Source organism: Somniosus microcephalus, unplaced genomic scaffold (genome assembly GCF_052327205.1).
Source record: "Somniosus microcephalus isolate GS21.2 unplaced genomic scaffold, FLI_Smic_1.0 unresolved_chr2, whole genome shotgun sequence".
In the NCBI taxonomy this organism is placed as follows: domain Eukaryota; kingdom Metazoa; phylum Chordata; class Chondrichthyes; order Squaliformes; family Somniosidae; genus Somniosus; species Somniosus microcephalus.
The window spans coordinates 63,083,370-63,099,145 of record NW_028225180.1 but is presented as its reverse complement, the minus strand read 5'-3'; the positions used below and the strand labels follow the sequence as shown (position 1 = coordinate 63,099,145).

Sequence of the window (15,776 nt, the reverse complement as noted above, 5' to 3'; positions counted from 1 at the left end):
TGTGAAATTGAATTCACCGTACCAAGTTCCTGTATTTCTTTCAGTATTTTGTCCAGCTTTGGTACCCCATGGCGCATTTTCACAAAGGATTCCCACATCACTCTTCGGGCCCGAGAGCCATTCTGCATCACCAGATTTAGGAGAAGTTTGGAACTGTCCGCCCGGTTTCCCTGCTCCACCAGCTCAGTGACTTTCTGTAGAGAATAATAATGAATATACTGATGAGCGGAGTGAAGGGCCTGCAGTGAAAGTGAACTGGGGCAGTGTGTCCTCTTACAGCACTTGGGCGAGAGGACTGCCTGGGTGGAGCAGGAGGAGGAAAACAAGGCGGTGTTGGTTTCCCACCGGGTACAGAGCCTGCTTTCGGTTCCGTGCACTCTCACAATTCTCCCCCTCCCACACCTGTCTCTGGCACAACGGTGCGCTGCTTTTTTTCAAATATCTATCACTAAATTCAGAGCAATGTGTAGAATCACTTACCATCCTCAGCAACTTGAACACAGGCACTTTGCTTGTTGCTGCTGAGTTCAGCCTGACACTGACTTTGCAACAGGAGGGAAAAATCAGGCGCGATGTAAAATGGGCGCTGATTCGCTATGAGCCCATTTCACGATTCTGGCAAAGATCAATATCACCCCATATTCAGCTAGTTTATTGAATTCAATGCTGCTGATTCCATTCAACAGCAGGATCAGGGGATTTAACTTACTTTAAGTGAATATTCATTAACAGTTGGTTATCCTTTTGATGCTAACTTCGCTAATTTGTTTGGAATGGGTGAATGATGTTCTTCCCTCCCGATGAATGATGCTGGTCAGCAGGATTTTTGCAGAACCAGATAATAATATTCACAGACAAAACATTTACTGCTTCTCAGGAACTGCAGCTACTCTGAGGCGGCTCGAGCCAAATTCTTCCAATGCTCCTTGGACTTGTGAGTGGTGCCAGCAGAGTGGAGAGTTGCAAATGTTACACCCCTATTCAATGAAGGGGAGAGGGATGAACCCAGCAACTACAGGTCAGTCAGCCTAACATCGACAGTGGATAAACTTTTAGACAATAATCCAGCACAAAATATTCACTTGGAAAAACATGGGTTAATAAATTGCAGCCAGCATGGATTTATTAAAGGCATATTGTGGTTGAATAAATTGATTGAGTTGTTTAACGAATGAACGGTTGACAAGGGTTGTGCGGTTGATGTTGTGTATATGGACTTTCAAAAGGCGCTTGACCAAGAACCACGTAATAGACATGTTAGCAAATTAGAAGCCCATAGGATTAAATGGGCAATGGCAGCGTTGATATAATATTGTCTAAGGGAAAGGAAACAGAGAGCAGTAGTGAACGGCTGTTTTTCAGACTGGAGGAAAGAGTGCAGTGTTGTCCCACAGGGCTCAGTATTAGTACGACTGCTCTTTTTGATATATGTTAATGACCTGCACTTGGGGATACAGAGCATAATTTAAAAAATTGCAGATTGCGCAAAACTCAGAAAGGTAGTAAATAGTGAGAAGGGTCATAGCAGACTTCAGGAGGGCAGAGACAGACTGGTGAAATGGGCAGACACATGGCAGAGAAGAGTGAATCGATATACTAATAATAGTAGGGGATTTCAACTTCCCCAATATTAACTGAGATAGTCAGAGTGCGAAAGGCTTAGAGGGGGCAGAATTCTTCAAGTGCATCCAGGAGAGCTTTTTGAGCCAGCATGTAGAAAGCCCTACAAGAGAGGGGCGGTACTGGACCTAATTCTAGGGAATGTAGCTGGGCAAGTGGTAGAAGTGTCAGTTGGAGAGCATTTTGGTGACAGGGGCCATAATTCGGTGAGATTTAAGGTAGTCATGGAAAAGGACAAAGATAGACCGGAAATAAAGGTTCTAAATTGGGGAAAGGCCGATTTTAATATAAGGCAGGATCTGGCCAAAGTGGACTTGGATCAGCTACTTGCAGGAAAATCCATATCAGAGCAGTGGGCGACATTCAAAAAGGAAATAGAGAGTACAACGGCAACATGTTCCCGTAAAGATCAAGGGTGGGAACAAGTCCAGGGAACCCTGGATGTCAAGGGATATACATGAATGGATTAGGAAAAAAAGGGAGGCTTTTGGCAGATACAAAGGACTAAAAACAGTGGAAGCCCGAGAGGAGTATAGAAATTGCAGGGGGGTACTTAAAAAAGGAATTAGGAGAGCGATGAAGGGGCATGAAAAAACACTAGCGGGCAAAATAACGGAAAATCCCAAGGTGTTTCATAAGTATATTAAGGGCAAGAGGAAAACCAGGGAAAGAGTAGGGCCCATTAGGGACCAAAGTGGCAATCTGTGTGTAGAGCCGGAAGATGCAGGTGAGGTTTTAAATGAATATTTTGCATCTGTGTTCACTATGGAGAAGGACAATGTAGGCATAGAAATCAGGCAGGGGGATTGTGATGTACTTGAACAAATTAGCATCGAGGGGGAGGAGGTATTAGCGGTTTTAGCGGACTTAAAAGTGGATAAATCCCCAGGTTCAGACGCGATGTATCCCAGGCTACTATGTGAGGCAAGGGAGGAGATTGCAGGGGCTCTGACACAAATTTTCAGAACCTCTCTGGCCAGAGGGGAGGTGCCAGAGGACAGTTAACGCAGTACCATTATTCAAGAAGGATAGTAGGGATAAACCAGTGAATTACAGGCCAGTGAGCCTAACATCAGTGGTAGGGAAATTATTGGAAACAATTGTGAGGGACAGAGTTAGTCTCCACTTGGAGAGGCAAGGATTAATCAATGATAGTCAGCATGGCTTTGACAGGGGGAGATGATGTCTAACCAATTTGATTGAATTTTTCGAGGATGTGACTAGGTGTGTGGATGAGGGTAGTGCAGTTGATGTAGCCTACATGGACTTCAGAAAGGCTTTCAACAAAGTCCCGCATGGGAGACTGGTCAAGAATGTCAGAGCCCATGGGATTCAGGACAAGTTGGCACATTGGATCCAAAATTGGCTTAGTGGCAGAAGGCAGAGGGTGATGGTCGAAGGTTCCTTTTGTGACTGGAAGCCTGTGTCCAGTGGTGTACCACAGGGATTGGTGCTGGGTCCGTTGCTATTTGCAGTGTACATTAATGATTTAGATATGAATGTAGGAGCTATGATCAGTAAGTTTGCAGATGACACGAAAATTGGTGGGGTGTGGTAAATAGCGAGGAGGGAAGCCTCAGGCTACAGGATGATACAGATGGGTTGGTCAGATGGGCAGAACAGTGGCAAATGGAATTGAACCCTGAAAAGTGTGAGGTGATGCATTTTGGGAGGACTAACAAGGCAATGAATGGTACGACCCTAGGAAGGGCAGAGGATCAGAGGGACCTTGGTGTGCATGTACATAGGACCCAGAAGGCAGCAGGACAGGTAGATAAGGTGGTTAAAAAGGCATATGGGATACATATACTATGCCTCGGCTAATGAAGGCAAGAGCAGGGAGGTTATGATGGAGCTGTACAAAACGCTAGTTAAGCCACAGCTGGAATATTGTGTGCAGTTCTGGTCACCACACTATAGGAAGGATGTGATTGCATTTGAGAGGGTGCAGAGGAGATTCACCAGGATGTTACCTGGGCTGGAGCGTTTCAGCTATGAAGAGAGACTAGACAGGCTGGGGTTGTTTTCCTTAGAGCAGAGAAGGCTGAGGGGGAACCTGAGGTGTACAAAATTATGAGGGACATAGATAGGGTAGATAGAAAGGAACTTTTCCCCTCAGTAGAGGGGTCAATAACCAGGGGGCATAGTTTCAAGGTAAGGGGCAGGAGGTTTATAGGGGATTTGAGGAAAAACTTTTTCACCAAGAGGGTGGTTGGAATCTGGAACTCACTGCCTGAAAGGGTGGTAGAGGCAGGAACCCTCACAACACTCAAGAGGCATTTAGATGAGCACTTGAAACGCTGTAGCATTGGACCAAGTTCGGGAAAATGGGGTTAGAGTATATAGGGTTTGATGGCCGGCGCAGACATGATGGGCCGAAGGGTGTCTTTCTGTGCTGTATAACTGTATGACTCTATGTTTGGAAGAAAGAATGAGGGGAGGCAAAACAAACTAAACTGTACAATTTTAAAATGGCTGAAGGAACAGGGACCTCAGGGTTTATGTAGAGAATTATTTGAAGTTGACAGAATCAGTTGAGAAGGCTGTTAAAAAAGACGGGATTCCTGGTTTTATAAATAGAGACATAGAGTACAAAAGAAAGGACATTATGCTAAACATTTATAAATCAGTGGTTAGTCCTCAGCTGGAGTATTGTGTCTAATTCTGGGCACCACACGTTATACCCTGTCAAGGCATTGGACAGGGTGCAGAGGAGATTCACTAAAATAGTACCAGGGATGAGCGACTTTAGTTACATGGGCTGATGGAACTGCTCTGCTGACAGTCTGTTTGACACCTCTGATCTAGGTGTATAAATAGGGTCACTTTCAGTAATTCTTTGGTATCCCGCACTGAGAACATGCCAGGATTGGTTAGTATTCACAGACTTGAAGGATGTACTGTTATTAGATCGGGAATGTTAGCACTGTTCTCTTTGGAACAGAGAAGGTTAACAGGTGACCTAATAGAGGTTTTCAAGATAAGAAGTTTTGATACAGATAGAGAAAAAACTATTCCGTCTGGTGAGTGGGTCAATAACCATAGGTCATAGATTTAAAATCATGGCAAAAGATCTAGAGGGATGATGAGGAGAATTGTTTTCACTCAGCATGATCTCGGGATCTGGAACGCTCGACCTGAAAAGGTGATGTAAGCTGATGCCATAATTTGTTTTAAAGGGAGTTAGACAGGTACTTGTGGATGAGGAACTTGCAGGGTGACGGACAAATAGTGGGGAAGTGGGACTGAGCTCGGCTGCTCTGTCAAAGAGCCACCGTAGGCACGACGTGGCCTCCTTCTGCGCTGTAAGTTTCTGTGATTCTACTAACTATAGCTGTATAATTTGCTTGAACATCCTGAAGATCTTCATAGAACCAACAAGTTGATTTATCACTGGTGTCTGAATCAATATAATTGTGATCATTCTAGTCGGTTGATCGGACACTCCCCATGGGTTTTTTGGGACTGTTTGGGTCCAATACTTGTTCACTGGTTTAGCATTTTGTAAAAATATCTTTCCTTTAACCCGCAGCTGATTTTTTAAATCATCTCACTGTTCCTCAATTGACTTTATATAATTTGTAGAACATTCAACTCATGACCCTCCCTAAAACTCCAGCCACTTTTCTCTCTGTGAGAACCTACTAAAATTCTGGGTTCCCTTTGACTTCAGCACACAAAGCATAATATCGTACCCGTTACCCTCTCCTTTTTACACAGACTGATGGATCCAGTGGGTATTTTCACATTTGTGTTGTTGTTTCAGATTTAGAATATTAACAGCTTTAACCCTTTCTTTCCTATATGGCCTGTTTTTCTTCTGTAACATTCTATGATTCTAACATCTGATATCCTATCAGTTCTGTGATATTTAAATAATCCAAACTTATCCTGTGTCACTCCCACTCACCCGATGTTCTTGTCCACTAAAATGCCATCGTATGTTAACAACAAGCTGACTCCATCCACCCCTCCTTCAATCGCCTGTTCCAATCTGTCCCAGTAGAATAATGTCAACTGGAACAGCTGGTAATCGTCGCACTTTGTCAAGAACTCAGTGATTGCAGAGTTTGGATCTGTGAACACAAATGGAGAAAACTAAACTCATTATCCACTTTATATCCAAGCTGCTACATTGCCTCTTATACCATACAGCTGACGTCTCCTGTGAGCCGCATTATCAAACACCTTCTTAAACCACATATACACCGCAGATGCTGCATCCCATCGATCTATAGAGTCCATTGTTTATAAAAGCGTGCAAATTTGTCAGACATATCTTGCCTACAGCTAGTCCATTCCAGCCTTCCCTGATCACCCCCTGTATCTCAACATTGACTAATTCAACCTTAAATTCCGGACTCGAGCATTCTGCCCATAACTGCCATAGACTGGTCTAGTTACCTGATTTCTCCTCTCTCCTCCACTGTTGAACAGAGGCGTTACTTGGGCTCCTTCAGTGCTCCAGTGTATTGTTTGTATCTAAAACGGATTGAACAATTGTGGAGAGTCTGTCCTCCCTCCTCTGTGATTTGATTTAACATGCTGGAGTGCGTTATCTCTGGGCCCAGTCACTTACCCATCTTGACTATTTTTTCAGCTCCAAATCCTTCTCTACATTTAACTCCAAATATGATCCCACATCTTCCTCTAGTCTACCTTCTCACACTACCACCATCACTTTTAGAAACTATTGGAAATATTTGATACCTCCTCAAAACATCATCCTCCACAACTAGATTCCCACTTCATCCCCAGTGATAGAACCTTGAATAATATTGCTTTACTTTTCATAAACCCTGACTTTTTATATTATCTGCTGGCCTTGAACCTGATTCCCTTTTAACCACGCCCATCCCACAGCCAGAGATGACCTTGATGCTTTGTTTTTCATTCCATTGCCTGATTTAAGATCCCTCAATATAGTCTTCAAACCAGGCCAGTGTCCTAGACTCAACTATTCCCAGCTGCTTCATCAGTGACCTTCGCTCCATCATAAGGTTAGAAGTGGGGCTGCTCGCTAATGGATGAGCTGTGTTCGGCTCCATTGGCAATTCCTCCAATAATGAAGCAATCCATGCCTGCATGCAGCAATACGTGGATAACATCCAGTTTTGGCCTAATATGTGGCAAATAATATTCGAACCAGACAAGTTTTTTTTAAATTTGTTTTATGGGATCTGGGCATCACTGGCAAGGCCAGCATTTATTGCCCATCCCTAGTTGCCACTGAGAAGGTGGTGGTGAGCCGCCGCCTTGAACCACTGCAGTCCGTGTGGTGATGGTATTTTGTTTCATAGCGGTTCGTTACAACTGAGTGACTTGCTAGGACATTTCAGAGGGCAGTTAAGAGTCAACCACATTGCTGTGGGTCTGGAGTCACATATAGGCCAGACCCGGTAAGGGTGGCAGATTTCCTTCCCTAAAATACATTTGTAGGGGTTTGCAAAATCGCCTCAGCCCTCGAAGATCGGGAAATATTAATCCACATCGTGGACAAAGACTTGGCGTGATTTAAATTGCCTCTGGGTTGGACAATGTTTTAAAACATACCCAGAATCGCAGGGGCGCTGCGTTGAGCTGGGCAGCGCATGGACAACACCGGAATCGAGGAACTTTGTGGAAAAATTCGCACACTTTAAGACAGCACATTTTATTTTTAAAAATGTACTCGCAAAGGACATAAAAATGGTTGAACAGGAACAGAATTTTCAGCAGGAAAAAGGACAGACAGTCCATTAGCATTTGAATGCAGCCCGAGCTGTCAATCACCCTGTGGTATTGGGCAGGTCAGGTAACCTACAAGCTGTTTGTTTACACAAGGAGTAACCACTTGAGACTGCAGTTTCAGTGACCACAATGGGTTTCTGTTTACATAGTAATACAACCCCATTCAAACCCATCAGGTTGAATGAAGACACATTCAAAACTCCTGCAGTTTTATCGACAGCCATCACAGACAATGGCAACTTTATTCAAACCCATCCCAGACAAGGGGACGGTTTGGATCCTTTTGTTTTAGCCCAGAAACTTCCGGATTTGGGCGCGAACATTTCGGCCCCAGAATGAAGACACATTCAAATCCCCTGCAGTTTTATCGACAGCCATCACAGACAATGACAACTTTATTAATACCCATCTCAGACAAGGGGACGGTTTGGATCCTTTTGTTTCAGCCCAGAAGAACTTGAATTTGGGCGGGACCATTTCGGCCCCAAAATTGGGGTATAAGATATAGCTTATAGGCATCTCTCTCGCCTGCCTCGCGTGCCTCTACAGCGTGGAAGTCTGTCTGAAGAAGTAAAAACACCGGCAGTTTACTTTTAAAACACTGGGGTGTTTTCTTTACTTCGGGAATGTGAAGATCTCGTAGGGCACGGAGGTGGGATTGCAGTGGTGAGCATATATTTTTCTGACCTTCCAGAAGGCAACTTAGGATAGGCATGGGGTGGGGAGTAAAGTGGGATTTCGTTAGAATTGTCATTTTAGTTGTTTTCCCTCGTTATGCCTGTTTTTTCCTCCCCTATCTAAGCAATTTTACCGTGATTACATTGATCGTCTGGTGTAGTTCATTTAGTTAATAAAGTTTGACTTCCTTGCATCTAGACCATTTGTCCATTTTTAATATATTAATTATAAGTTCCTCCAGTCAGAACTGGAAGGGTGGGTTTAGCAATTCGAAACCGCTGATTGGTATTGGTCACAGTGCAGTAGCTTGACCAGCTAAATTACCATAAACCAGGTAAAGGAAGGTAAATTACCGTAAACCAGGTAAAAGATACCCCCTACAAATTGGCGACCGCGGCAGGACTGGAGGCAGTTTTTGATATGATAAGTGGTCTGGATCTAGAGAAAGCATCAGCTCTTGCTTTTCTTGTTTTTAGTCTGTGAGTAGCCCTGCAGAGGTTAACGGCATCGTGTAAGCTGACCTATTATGGTATAGGTGGCTGGGTTAAGAAGGGTGAGATGAGGGTGCGGAGGAGGTTACAGAGGCCAAGAATCGGGAGTCCGAGCTTGAAAAATGCCAGGCGGAGGTAGAACGCCTTATAAGAGAGGTGAATGAGGCCAGAGGCAGTGGGATTGGGATGAGGGTGCGGGAAGAGAATGCACGCATCACACTAGAGGTCACGAAATGCCAGGCAGAGATAGGGCGCCTTGTGCAGGAAGTCACAGAGGCTAGGGACAGTGAGATGAGGCTACAGGAGGAAAATGCACACCTCACCCAAGCAGCTAGCGAGGGCAAAAGCCATGCGAGGCACAAGATAGTGTTCCTAAAGTGCCAAATTACAGAAGCAAAGAGTAACGAGATGAGACTGCGGGAAGAGAATGCCCGCCTCACCTCTGAAGTAACAGAGCAGGAGGAGAAGGTTAGGGAGGTAAAGGCAGCTTATAACCTGGCCTGCGGCCAAAGGTTTGAGGAAGCAGATCATGGCCCCTGTAGGGCAGAGATAGAAAGCCTTAACATGGCTTTAAAGGGAGCAAAGGGGATGATTTGTCTGATCAGCCCGAAGGCAGGTCAGCCGGATTTTACTAGCAACCCAAGTAAAACAGCCCCACAGGCAACACCCAGTGAAAGGTTGGCTAGGGAATTAGAGATTCCAAGACCGCAGCCCACAGCTCCGAGTTTTGAGGAGCTCTGGCAGCCAGAAGGGGTGGTAGGAGAACACCAGCAGGTCCCGCTAGGCAGGCGGGGAGCAGGACCAGTGTATACCCTCCAACAATGGAGTTACGGTCCGCCCGTGAACGATAATGACCCTGGGGCTGTTCAGCATAACTATCTGGTACCCTATGATACCCAACAGCTCAGAGGCCTGGTGAAACATATTCCCCTGCTCTCCGAAAAGGGAGACCCCTCAGTGCACTTCCAAGAGATAGAACATGCAGCCGGTGTTAATGGCTGTGATGATGAAGAGAAAGCCAAAATGTTGCTTTTCTCTGTTGATAGTAAGCTCTATCAGACCCTTTCAGATGAGGCTAAGAGAGGGCAGAAGGGTTTTGAGGGCCTAAAGGAGGAAATACTGGAAGCCATGGGTGCGAATGACGGCAATCCATTTGATCGCATAGGGAAAACACTGCAGAAGGAAGGGGAGACCCCACAGGCATTTGCAGACAGGCTGTGGCCAGTCTACAACAGCATGTGTACAGGGGGACAAGATAGGGTACGCCTGAACCAGCGGCAGTGGACCCAATGGCTTCGTTGCCTGGTGTCCAATTCCCTGCCCCAGATAAAAGCAAAGGCTGATACTTGGTTTGACCACCGAGACTTCCTGGCAACCGAAGAGAATGTAATCCAGCAGTTCACGGTAGCATATAGGAACGGAGGAATAGTGGGACCCCCCAGCAAAAGGGCAAGGTCCACGAGGTTAAAACTGGGGCTCAATGCAAGAAAGAGTGGCGCCAGGAGGGGAGCCATCCCTCCCAGAACAAGGTCACTTGTTACAGGTGTGGGGAGGATGGCCACTGGCGCAGGGATTGTAAAAAACCTGGGAGAGACGATAAAGCCAGGACCCCCGTAGCCCCAACTCAGAAGGCAGAGACTGAAACTCCTCCTGATACAGTCGAGTCCATCATGGAGTCGATAAAATCTTTCCTCAGGGCCAATCAGGGAAAGGTAGCAGCCATCATTGGTGCTGCAGCCCCCTTGCCCACCTCTGCCTCCCCACAATGACTGGAGTATGGGCAGGCAGCAGAGAACATGGGGAAGCTGCATCGAAATAGCCTAGCAAGAGCCACCAGTGGGAGATAGGAGACCTAGTGATGGTAAGAAACTCTGCCCAGGTGGGAAGTTTAGAGCCACTGTACATGGGACCCTATAGTATAGTTGATAGTGACAGCCTCATGGTCTATGCAGTAAAACTACCCCAGTGCACAAAGTGGTTCCACGCCAACCAATGTAAATTGTATAAATCTGACCATACAATTTCCAGTTCACAGGCTGTAAAGACAGGCACTGTGACTTGTTTCAAGGGAAAAGTTGTCCAGCCCACCAATTGGGACACTTCCCCGCCCCAGTGGGACCTAAGTTTTGGCCAAAGTTTAAATTTGAACCAGTTATCTAGTTCAGAAACCGAGAAACAGCAGCCTGAGAGTAGAAATCTGCAGGCTGCTGCGAGTCCATTCACAGAAGAGGCTGCCTGCGCAGGCGTAGTCGCGCGTCTGAGGGGAGAGGTTTCCCAACACTGGGTTTGCGCAGGCGCAGTTCCCCAGCCTGTGACCCCAGCGGCGACTCTTCAGTTTTCCTGCGCAGGCGCAGACGCCTGTTTGAAGACACAGGTTTCACAGCCTCTGCCGTGGGACTCCGGGGAGGAGGTTCGCGCAGGCGCAGTCGCCTGTTTAAAGGGACAAGCTTCCCAGACCGCTTCAAGAGTTGTTCCCCCTATGGTGTGAGACTCTGGGAGGGATAGCAATTCCTCTTGCAAGGGACATATGGGAGGAGCCGGTAACAGGTTTTGGACCTGGAGAGGAGGATTTTCAGCCACCAGCAGCAGGTGGTGAGGGGATACCTGCCCCCAGTGCAGGAGTGGGTAGGGAAAAGGAGACAAACCCGGAGTACCGACAGGCTGCCAGGTATGTTATACAGTGCGGGCTGTTTGCATCAGGGGGAGAAGTTTCCCAACCAGCTAGGGCTGTGACCCAGGCTCAGGGCCCGTCAGCCAAAGTTTCCCCCACAGAGACGCCCCTCAGAAGGTCTCAGCGGGTCCGCAAGCCCAAGAAAAGATGGTCACCAGGGTACCTGCCACAAAGAGCAATCTCCCGAGCCCGGGAGGAAACAGATCACAGAGTTCCCCAACTAGCAGCCATAAGCTGCCAGGGACCGGAAGGAGGAGGCAGTCCAGCTTTGCTGCAGGCAGCAGTAATCTGCGACAGTGACACCAGAGGTTAGCCTGGCCGCCTGGAGACGGGCGGCATCTGTATTAGAACTTTGTGTTAAGTCACCAATGTTGATAGCTTGCTTTTAAGGTGTTTGAATTTTATGTTTTGGTATAACTAGTAGTTTTTAGTTTAAGTTTAAAGTTTAAGTTTATAAGTGTGCCAAATGCTTGTATTTTGGTCCGAGGTCGAGGGACCCGACCATGTCTCCACCTAAGGCAGCAGGTCAGTGAGAGACCTGGCTGCATGCCCTTTTAAGTTCTTTTGCAGGAGAGTGGACAAAGGAGCAGCCCTGTTCGCCCAGCCCGAGCTGGGCAGCGAATGAAGATACAGAATGTTGGGGATCACCTCACCACTGGACAAATCCAGGAGACCCCGCAGCGACCTTCGGGAGAAACCGGACAGGGTCCGGAGGAACCTGCTTACTCATCCTACGTTGAAGAGATGGCCCCAGCTGGGTGGGACATGGCCCCAACCCAGCACTATTCTGACCGAATTTCACTTGCGGGAGACCTCGCTATTGAGGAGTCATGGTGGGGAAGCGCGGGCACCTCATCAGATAGGGACGCGTTCCCCGGGAGTGGGTGGTGATGTCCCGGGAAAGATTGTAAAGGGGAGGGGGAGACTCAAGAGTCACGTGGGTGCGTTTGGGGAAGGGAGGTACTCACCCGGGGCCCACGGGCAAAGTTGGAGTGTAAGTGTGGGTGGGAAGGATGAGTGGATGGCCGGATCTGGGATCCAAGTTTGAGTGTGGGGCCAGTGAGAACCGCCACACAGACACCCATCATTTTCCCCAGCCAGTCAAGGGGAGACAGGAGGGGGAGGGACTGGGAGTCGCGATCCCATACTCTCCGGTCTCGTTCTGTGAAACATGAGGGGTACCCCGCCTCCACAAAGGGACAAGGGAATGGCTCGGGGCTGGTGGATCAGACTGTTCTGCAAATCCATTCTGTATGTTTTAAAAGTTTAAGACCATTAAAGGGGGGGTGGAAGGTACATTTACTGCCCGGGTGGGAGGAGCAATACCCACCCGAATTTCGCGACCCGTCATTGGCACGTGATGGTCGGGTTTATTTCACCATTTTGTTTCATATGTTTAATGAAGATTTTTTGTATTTTGTTTTACTGTTCCAAGCTGTGCAGAGGCGTAGGACCCTCTCCGTGCTTGGGATCATTTTGATGACATTGTATAACCAAGATTGCAACATTTTGTAATATGCTATAATGTAACAAGTGGTGCAGGGGTATGAGACCCCTTGTTGTAACATTTTGTAGTTGATGTATCTGTACCACGGTTTTTCTCGGATTTGAGGGGAATAGACAGGTCGGGGGATCAGTGATAGGTAGCTATAGGTAAATACAGAGGATGGTTGTTTGTCGGGGTCAGAAAATTTTGCTCACTTCTTCAAGGAGGATACTACAAACAAGTTGGAAGTATCCAAGGGGGGAATGTAGGGGTTCACAAAATCCCCTCAGCCCACGAAGATCGGGAAATATTAATCCACATCGTGGACAAAGACTTTGCGTGATTTAAATTGCCTCTGGGTTGGATAATGTTTTAAAACATAGCCAGAATCGCAGGGGGGCTGCGTTGAGCTGGGCAGCGCATGGACAACACCGGAATCGAGGAATTCTGTGGAAAAAGTCGCACACTTTAAGACAGCACATTTTATTTTTAAAAATGTACTCACAAAGGGCAGAAAAATGGCTGAACAGGAACAGAATTTTCAGCAGGAAAAAGGAAAGACAGGCCATTAGCATTTGAATGCAGCCCGAGCTGTCAATCACCCTGTGGTATTGGGTGGGTCAGGTAACCTACAAGCTGTTTGTTTACACAAGGAGTAACCACTTGGGGCTGCAGTTTCAATGACCACAATGGGTTTCTGTTTACATAGTAATACAACCCTATTCAAACCCATCAGGCTGAATGAAGACACATTCAAAACCCCTGCAGTTTTATCAACAGCCATAACAGATAATGGCAACTTTATTCAAACCCAACCCAGAAAAGGGGACGGTTTGGATCCTTTTGTTTTAGCCCAGATGAACTTGGATTTGGGCGGGAACATTTCGGCCCCAAAATTGGGGTATAAGAGATAGCTTCTCAGAGGCATCTCTCTCTCTCTCTCTCTCGCGTGCCTCTACAGCGTGCCAGTCTGTCTGAAGAAGTAAACACACCAGCAGTTTACTTTTAAAACACTGGGGTATTTTCTTTACGTCGGGACAGTGAAGATCTCGTAGGGCACGGAGGTGGGATTGCAGTGGTGAGCATATATTTTTCTGACCTTCCACAAGGCAACTTAGGATAGGCATAGGGGTGGGGGAGTAAAGTGGGATTTCGTTAGAATTGTCATTTTAGTCGTTTTCCCTCGTTATGCCCGTTTTTTCCTCCCCTATCTCAGCAATTTTACCGTGATTACATTGATCACGTGGTGTAGTTTATTTAGTTAATATAGTTTGACTATCTTGCATCTAGACCATTTGTCTGTTTTTAATTTTTCATTAATTGTAAGTTCCTCCAGTCAGAACTGGAAGGGTAGGTTTAGCGATTCGAAACCGCTGATTGGTATTGGTCACAGTGCAGTGGCTTGACCAGGTAAAGGAAGGTAAATTACCGTAAACCAGGTAAAAGATGCCCCCCTACACATTCGTGAACCAGATGGGTTTTTAATGACAATCCGAAAGTTTCATAGCTACCATTACTGATACTAGCTTTTTATTCCAGATTTATTTAAGTCCCCAGCTGCCATGGCGGGATTTGAACTCACTTCTCTGAAATCTTTAGTCCAGGCCTCTGGATTACTAGCCCAGTGATATTACCACTACGCTACCGTTCCTAGTGTCAGGCAATAACCATCTCCAACGAGAGATACCATAGCCTTATGCCATGACAGTCAATGAAATTACCATCAACAAGTTCCCTACATCAACCAAACTGGAACTGGACCAGCCACATACATCCCCCGTGTCTATTAGAGCAGGTCAGAGGCTGGGTATTCTGTGGTGAGTGGCTCACCTCGTGACTCCCCAAATTCTCTCCCCCACCTACAACACAGATCAGGAGAGTGATGGAACACTTTCCATTTGTCTGGACGAGTGCAGTTGCAACAACACTGAAGATGCTCAACACCATCCAGGACAAAGCATTATGCTTGATCAGCACCCCATCCATTGGGTTAAACATTGATTCCCTCCACCATTGGCTTACTGTGGTTGCAGATTGCTGCTGACTGGATGCCCACCAGTAAGTCAGCAAGGCATCTCCGACAGTGCCTCCCATACCCAAGACATCCACCACCTAGAAGGACAAGGACACCAAGTGCATGGGAACACCTTTGCTTCCAAATTCTCTTTAAAGACACATACAACCGTAACTTGGACATACATCACCTCTCCTTTATTGTCGCTGGATCAAAACCTTGGAACTTCCTACCTAACAGCACTGTGGGTTCAACTTCACCACATGGACTGCAGAGATTCAAGGTGGCCATTATCACCTATTCAATGGCAACTTGCCAGCGACACACACGTCCTGAAAATTATTTGTTTTAATGTATTTCTAGTTGTGTTTTTGATTTTGACTGGGACAATTTTCTGCTCTTCTTGCCTTCACAGAAAAAGTCACAGCCGTTCAAAGATGTTCTTCCCTTTGGAATCAGGTATCTCTATCATTCTCCGCTCACACTCAGCTCACTCGGGATGACCTCCTGCTCCCTGGCTTCAAACTATTGCTCAGGAAAACCCTCCTCTGAGTCACTGTCTCCATCACTGTCCCCATCTATTGGGCAGTTCCAGTACTCAGGGGCTCCCTCCACCTGTGACTGTGATGCCTCTCTAGATGGTCACTCACTTCCGTCTTTCTACTCAGCCCCTGGCCTGTTCCCTCGAGCTGTGTGAGCTGCAGGTTCTTGCACGAGATCTGGACCCTTTGTCAGGTCAGAAATTATATTGTAAATAATATTCTGTGTTCTTACCTGTGTCCATTCTCATTCTTGTTGAAGATGTTGGATCTTCTCCCCTATTTGGACCTTCAGCCATGGCGGTGACAGATGTTCCCAGATTATGATGCTCTGTAATAACTATATTAATAGGAGGGTTAGACAGAAATATTAAAATGAGGAGAGCACTGCCTTGTTGAACATGATATCAAGTCCCGCCTCCCCATCAGTACACCAGCTGTTTGCTCCGGGATTGAGCATTTCCCGAGTGTTACGATCAACTCTTCACATCAGGTGTGACACAGACAGCTGCCCAGTGAAATCCAGTGAGTCCCGCTAATCCCCACA

General features: G+C 46.6%; 1 pseudogene across 1 annotated transcript in view; it reads right to left on the bottom strand.

The window, feature by feature from the left end:
• Positions 1 to 15,528, bottom strand: part of LOC147092727 (NACHT, LRR and PYD domains-containing protein 3-like) — a 1,209,123-nt pseudogene extending 1,193,595 nt beyond the window's left edge. The window contains exons 1-3 of the transcript XR_015075069.1: positions 15,465 to 15,528; positions 5,531 to 5,696; positions 23 to 194 (exon numbers count right to left, since the gene is read on the bottom strand). The product of XR_015075069.1 is annotated as an NACHT, LRR and PYD domains-containing protein 3-like (transcript). The remainder of the gene's footprint in view (positions 1 to 22; positions 195 to 5,530; positions 5,697 to 15,464) is intronic.
• Positions 15,529 to 15,776: the final 248 nt, after the last annotated feature.